Source organism: Lathyrus oleraceus, chromosome 4 (genome assembly GCF_024323335.1).
Source record: "Lathyrus oleraceus cultivar Zhongwan6 chromosome 4, CAAS_Psat_ZW6_1.0, whole genome shotgun sequence".
NCBI lineage: Eukaryota > Viridiplantae > Streptophyta > Magnoliopsida > Fabales > Fabaceae > Lathyrus > Lathyrus oleraceus.
In genome coordinates, this window is record NC_066582.1 from 322,333,367 (window position 1) to 322,339,366 (window position 6,000).

The following is a 6,000-nucleotide window of genomic DNA, read 5'->3' on the forward strand; positions in this document are numbered from 1 at the left end:
TCAAATACTATAGGTTAGGATGACTGACTCATCAACCTATAGTATTCTCAAGAGAAACTCTTCTGAGTGTAGTATCGTGTAACAATTGTTATCAAGTCTACACTTGAACAATCTCCGCACTACGTCCTAAATAGACCAAGTTGGGTTCAATGTTCTACGGTCCTTAACTTCTCAGACTCCCAGGTCAGAAAAAGTAATGTCTATCCACGACTTACTCGTGTGACATCAGTAATTCCAAGGGGGTCTCTACTTAGTAGATGGGTGTCAAGCCAACTTGTTAAGGACTACTCCGCACAAGTCGAACATGACTATACCATCCTCCTATCTTAATTTCACTCAAGTTTGGGTTAGAACTTATCTCACCACACAAAGATCACCAAGCACAACAGACAGAAAGTATCATACATATATACAAACATACATCAAAAATCAACAAATATAATACACACAAAAAGTAGGCTAAACCCACTGAGGACTCAACGTCAATAAAACCAGAGTCACCACCGCACTTTCTTTATGTATCGGTAAATTCATGACCATTGAGCTATTGGTTAACTCAACGTCAATAAAACCAGAGTCACCACCGCGCTTTTATTGTTTCCAAGGGAAAAGGGAAAAGTACGAACAAAACCCAAAGATAAGAAGTTTTCAAATCAAAACTAATAAAATGTTAGATATTACAGGTAAGGGGGTTAGTTACACAGAGGGGAGGTATTAGCACCCAAAGTGTCCTAGGTACTCCTAGGGAGCCCTTTTTGTGTGCAAGTGTTTTAGTTGAAATATGTTTGTTAAAAAATATATAGAATGGGGGGATGAGAAAAGAATTCAATTATTATATTTTTGTGTTTGACAACACTTTCGGTATTATGCCTACGTACCAACATAAAAATGAGGGATCAAAACCCTGTAGTTCGTGGTAAAAATTTCAAAATGTTGGTGGATTGATTTTAACAAAAGTTTAAAGATCTTTTGTTATCAATGGGAGAATACTCAACCAAACATACATCGATAATGAGTGCTCTACAACACTTAAGAGGGAGGGATCCAACTTGGATTCAATCAACAAGTATGCTACTAACCCCTAATAAATGGAAAGACTTACAATCAAATATCATGGAATGGAAGAGTTATATATCAACCATAGATAACTCAAATTTAAATACTCTCTTGCAAAAGTTTTAAAAGAAAAGGGCACAAAGTGGCCAAGGAATTAAATGAGGTTGTTATTTCTTTTTGTCTTTTTGAAAGTTAAGTCAATATAATTAATTTTATTCATAAGTTTTATTAAGAAGATATTTTGAAAAAAACTCAATGGCATAAGGCCAAAGTTTCTACTCAATAAAACAAGTATAAGTTGAAAACACAAACAAGGAAGGTCTTGAAATGAGGGAGAGATTTTAAAATTAAAGAAGGAAATGAGGAGATGAAGGGACTATCCTAGACAAAAATTTAAAATTTTAGAGTTGAAAAGATCTGACCAATGGGATGCAATCCATAAGACAAGAATGTCAGATAGAAACTCATTTCCTTTGGACTTTTGAGCAAGCAACAAGCATAAGCATCCAAGAAATCAATATGAAGATCAAATGCATCAAATAAAGATAGCCAAAATATAAGAAAGCACTCCAGAAGCGAGCAGTCTTTAGTGTCTTCAAATGTATCAGATGAAATATTCCTTGTGGCAAACTCATAGAAATAATCATCAGGTAAAAACAATAAGACCAAGATAACAACTTAAGCACGGAGACAAAATAATAGATAAACCAATAAGCTCTCAAGGCTTGCATCAGATGAATGGCATTGGCCAAGATAATTTAGTCTCAAATAATGGCATTGGCCAAGTCCATCAAAGCCTAGGGATGTTGCCTACTCTAAGTCCAAAAGTTCATATCAAGTCGAGGGCAAAGGTCAAACAGTCCACCAACATATTTTTTAGGGTTTTTTTTATTTTATTAGGTATTTTAAGGTCCTAAGACCACAAACAGAATAAAATCACAAGCACACAATATATATAAACACAAAGATATGGCTCAAGTGAGCAAAGTGAAAATGACTAAAACATAAACATCTTGTATGAAATGTAAATTGCAATGAATGATAAAGGTACTAAATTTTAAATTGCATTAAATAAATGACATTAAAGATAAAGCAATAATAAATAGGTGATATTCAAATGTTAGTGAAGGAAACCATTGTTTAAGTCATTCTTTGGAGAACACTCAACCATCCACTCACAAGCATGAACATATGAACCAAGACATCATCCATGAGAAGGGCTCAAACTTGGATAAATCAATAAGTATGCCACTAGCTCTCATAAATGGAAAAAAGGTTAAGTCTTTACATAATACCATGAGGAATGGGAGACTTACAATCTCATTTACAAAAATGATATTCCTTTGGGTCAAAATTTAGCTCTATGTTAAGCAATTGTAATTGGACTTATGTAGAAGTCACAATTATCTGAGGTCGGGCAATAAAATATTGGTGTTAATGCATGCTAGAGGTATGGTATAAAGAACCTAGAGGTATGGTACAAAGAACCAAACTCCTAAAGCATACCACACACAAAAAATAAAAGGGGATGAACCTATCTCAATCAAGCTCATGTTGATTCATCTGACACAAGGTCATTGATGAATCAACTAGCCTTTGATTATTTGAGAAGTCATTGGTCAATGAAGGATTGGGGAAGAAGAGGGATGAAGATGAAGGGAAAGGGAAATGGAAACCCAAATTGATCAAGGGAGGAATTTCATCTGATCAATAAAATCCACTCATTTTGAGGGATGAAGTTTATTTTTCATCAACCCCCGAAATCTAATAGTATTGATCAAATGGAAGTTCAAATCAACCATGATCAAGGCCAAACAGAATATAAAACAACCCAAAGTCAACCAAATAGCTCAACATATTATTTCAACTATTAATCAAATTAAAATCAATTTTAAATGAATAAAAATGCATTTTAAAAAGGGAAAAAACCTCAAATCCTTTCAAATCACCAAATAAATAGCCAAGGGATTTATCCTAGGTCAAACAAGGTCAAAGGACCTCAGACAAAAAAATTGGGAATTTTTGGAAAGTCAGAAGTATTTGAAATTAATTAAAAACAAGTCAAAAAATAATAAATTCACAAAAAATATCAAATCTAATCCAAAAAATTATTTTAATTCAAAATATGGAAAATGAAATTATTTAAATATTTTTGGTGAAAGTCCCACATTTTTTGGATTAAAATTGAAATTATTATGAATTTAAAAAGAAAATGGAATTTAAAATAATAAAACAGAAAATCAATTAAATCAAAAAAAAACAAGGGTCATCCGATCTTCCTCATTAATTAAGGTGGTAGATATGTTGGCCATGTGTGTGTTGTCCATGGTAGTCATCAGTCAACGCGTTGCAAATGAGGTAATTAGAAACAAGGGCCAGGATTATAACGTGGACTAAGGATCAAATGATCTGGACATTGTCAGCACACCACCGGAGCCCTAGCTCCGATCATCTTCTCCGGTGACCATCATCGGACTGGTCAAGCTCAAATGTTCGGTTTTAAAGAGAAAATCAAGGGGAGCACGAATCTGACCTGCATTTCTTCCAATTCCCACTATACAAAGAGATATGTGGAATTAAAAAATGAGGTGGATGAACTGAGTTGCTTCGATTTGACCTCAAAGCAACTAAATCTTGTTGCCTACATTGGTAGGACTTCATCCAACCAAAAATCAATCAAAAAGGTGGAAAAATGAGAGAGAATCGAAGAAGGGAAATTTTAGAAATTTCACCTTTTGTTTGCAGTGATGAAGCTGGATCTCAATTAAAATTCACTTGGCCTTGCTTCTACTTGCTTGCAGAAGATGATTTGGATACAAAAGGCTTTGAATCCTTGGAGTTTCAGTTCTAAAACAGAATGAGAACCAAAACTTGATTTCAATTGAAACCTTCAAGGTATTTTATCAATGGAGGTTTATGAGTGATGATCAAAGCTTGGGCAAGGTTCCTCCTTCATTTTGAGGCTAATGAGATCATTATATAGGCAAGGCAAAGTGTTATTCACACCATTTGAAATTGAATCCAAAAATAGCAACTCATGTGCATGGTTGCATGGGCATGCATTAAGGCCCAAATGATGATTGAAATAGGTCTAAATTCGTGCACATTTGATGCTGAGATCACTTCATGAAGCCATCAAATGTTCGTTGGAAATTGAGTACAAAAGTTTCCAAATAGGGTCATGAAATGTACCCATGCGCAAGTCCCTCAAATTAATTCAAATGCCAAGATCTTAGACTCTTTGGGAAGCTAGCATGAAAGGGAACAACTTTGATGTTGAAACTTTTTCCATTTGGACCTTGGATCATGATGAATTTTGGTGTGGAAGTTGGTAGAATCAAACATACTTGAAAATTTTCTAAGTTAAAAGTCAAATGGCCCTTTTTACCACCTTGAAAAACTTTTGCTATTAGCTTCAAATGACTTTGGTTCCTTTTTTAGAGTTGTAGATCTTTCAACCCTCTTCAAATTGATCACAAATTTGAAAGAATTTGAATCTTGCATGAGGGATTTATGGATTTTAGAAGTTGAGGAAAATTGCTTATTCAATGATGATGACCCAAAATGACCTATAATGTTTCCTCTTGGTACATGCCCTTGTAAGTAAAATTTGACCTTTATAAAAGAAGAAAAGTTGGAGAAGACATCTTGAAATTTATCATGAAACTTGGATGGTATTCATATCATAAAAATTGAGCAAGTTATGGTTCTTGGAAGTTCACCTTCTATCTAGGGTAGAAACAAAATGACCTGTAATCTTTCACCATAAAAAATGAATTTCCAAGCACAATTAGCTCTTGATGACAACATGAAAGTTGTTTGTAATATCATAAACAGTAACATTTCTCTTGGAATAATTTTCATATGACAAAAACTGTAGGAGATAGGGTCTAGGGAACCCTAGATTTGACCAGTTGACTTTCTCTGGTCAACCTCTTTGAACCAACTTTCAAACTTGAAGTTCTTTTGCTCTTCGGGGATCATGGATAATCATATATGCTTAAGATGAAGTTCATTGGAGTATCCCTTGATATATTTGACCAATTTTCAAAGAAACTTGTTGAGGAAGACACACAAGATACCCAGATGAATTAGGGCTTCCAAGGTAAACAAGCTTCAAAATCTTGACGAATTCTTGATCAAAATGACAAATAAAGAACATGGGGATCCATATATGATGCTTAGAAGCAATGTGAACCTTTTATAACTTGACCCCTTGCACCAAGGGTCTCAAACCCTAGATATAAGCTTGTTAAGGCACAGGTGGATGCACACACTACCTACAAAAGAAATGAAACTATACTAGACATATTTTTGGTATGTTGGTTAGTAAACAAATAAAAACAAAGTATGATACAATCAAAAATATGCTTGGTGGTCTATCCCTATACAAACCCAACGGATGAGTAGTGAGGAGGATGTATAGGTGTGATCCCAATGCCAATGCAAACTATGAGAAGGCGTGAGGTGTCTTAGGGTCAAAATTGGGGTCTTACACCGGTTACACCCTCTCTTAAACAAGCGTCCATGGGAAATTTCTGCATGTGTAACTAGTTACCCAAATCCGGATAACCAGTTACACCTGCTTTCAGTAGACTTCTAAGACTATTTTTAGTCTGTGTAACCGGTTATCCAAATCTAGGTAACCAGTTACAACTGCGCGGATAACATCAGTAATTTTGTTTTTTTTACACAAAGTGAATCTCATTTTACACACTTCATCCCATTTGATTCCCCTATAAATATAGCACTATCCCCTCTCATTTTTTCAAGCCAAGTAGCCACTAAGCCCCTGCCAAAATCACATTCAAGCTCTCTTTTTTAACCTAAAATTCCAAACTCACTCAACCCCTCTTTTCTTCTTTGAATCACCCAACAACCATGTAAAAATCCATCCTCTTCATACAACAACATCAGTAGCAAACTTGCAACCTTCATCCACAT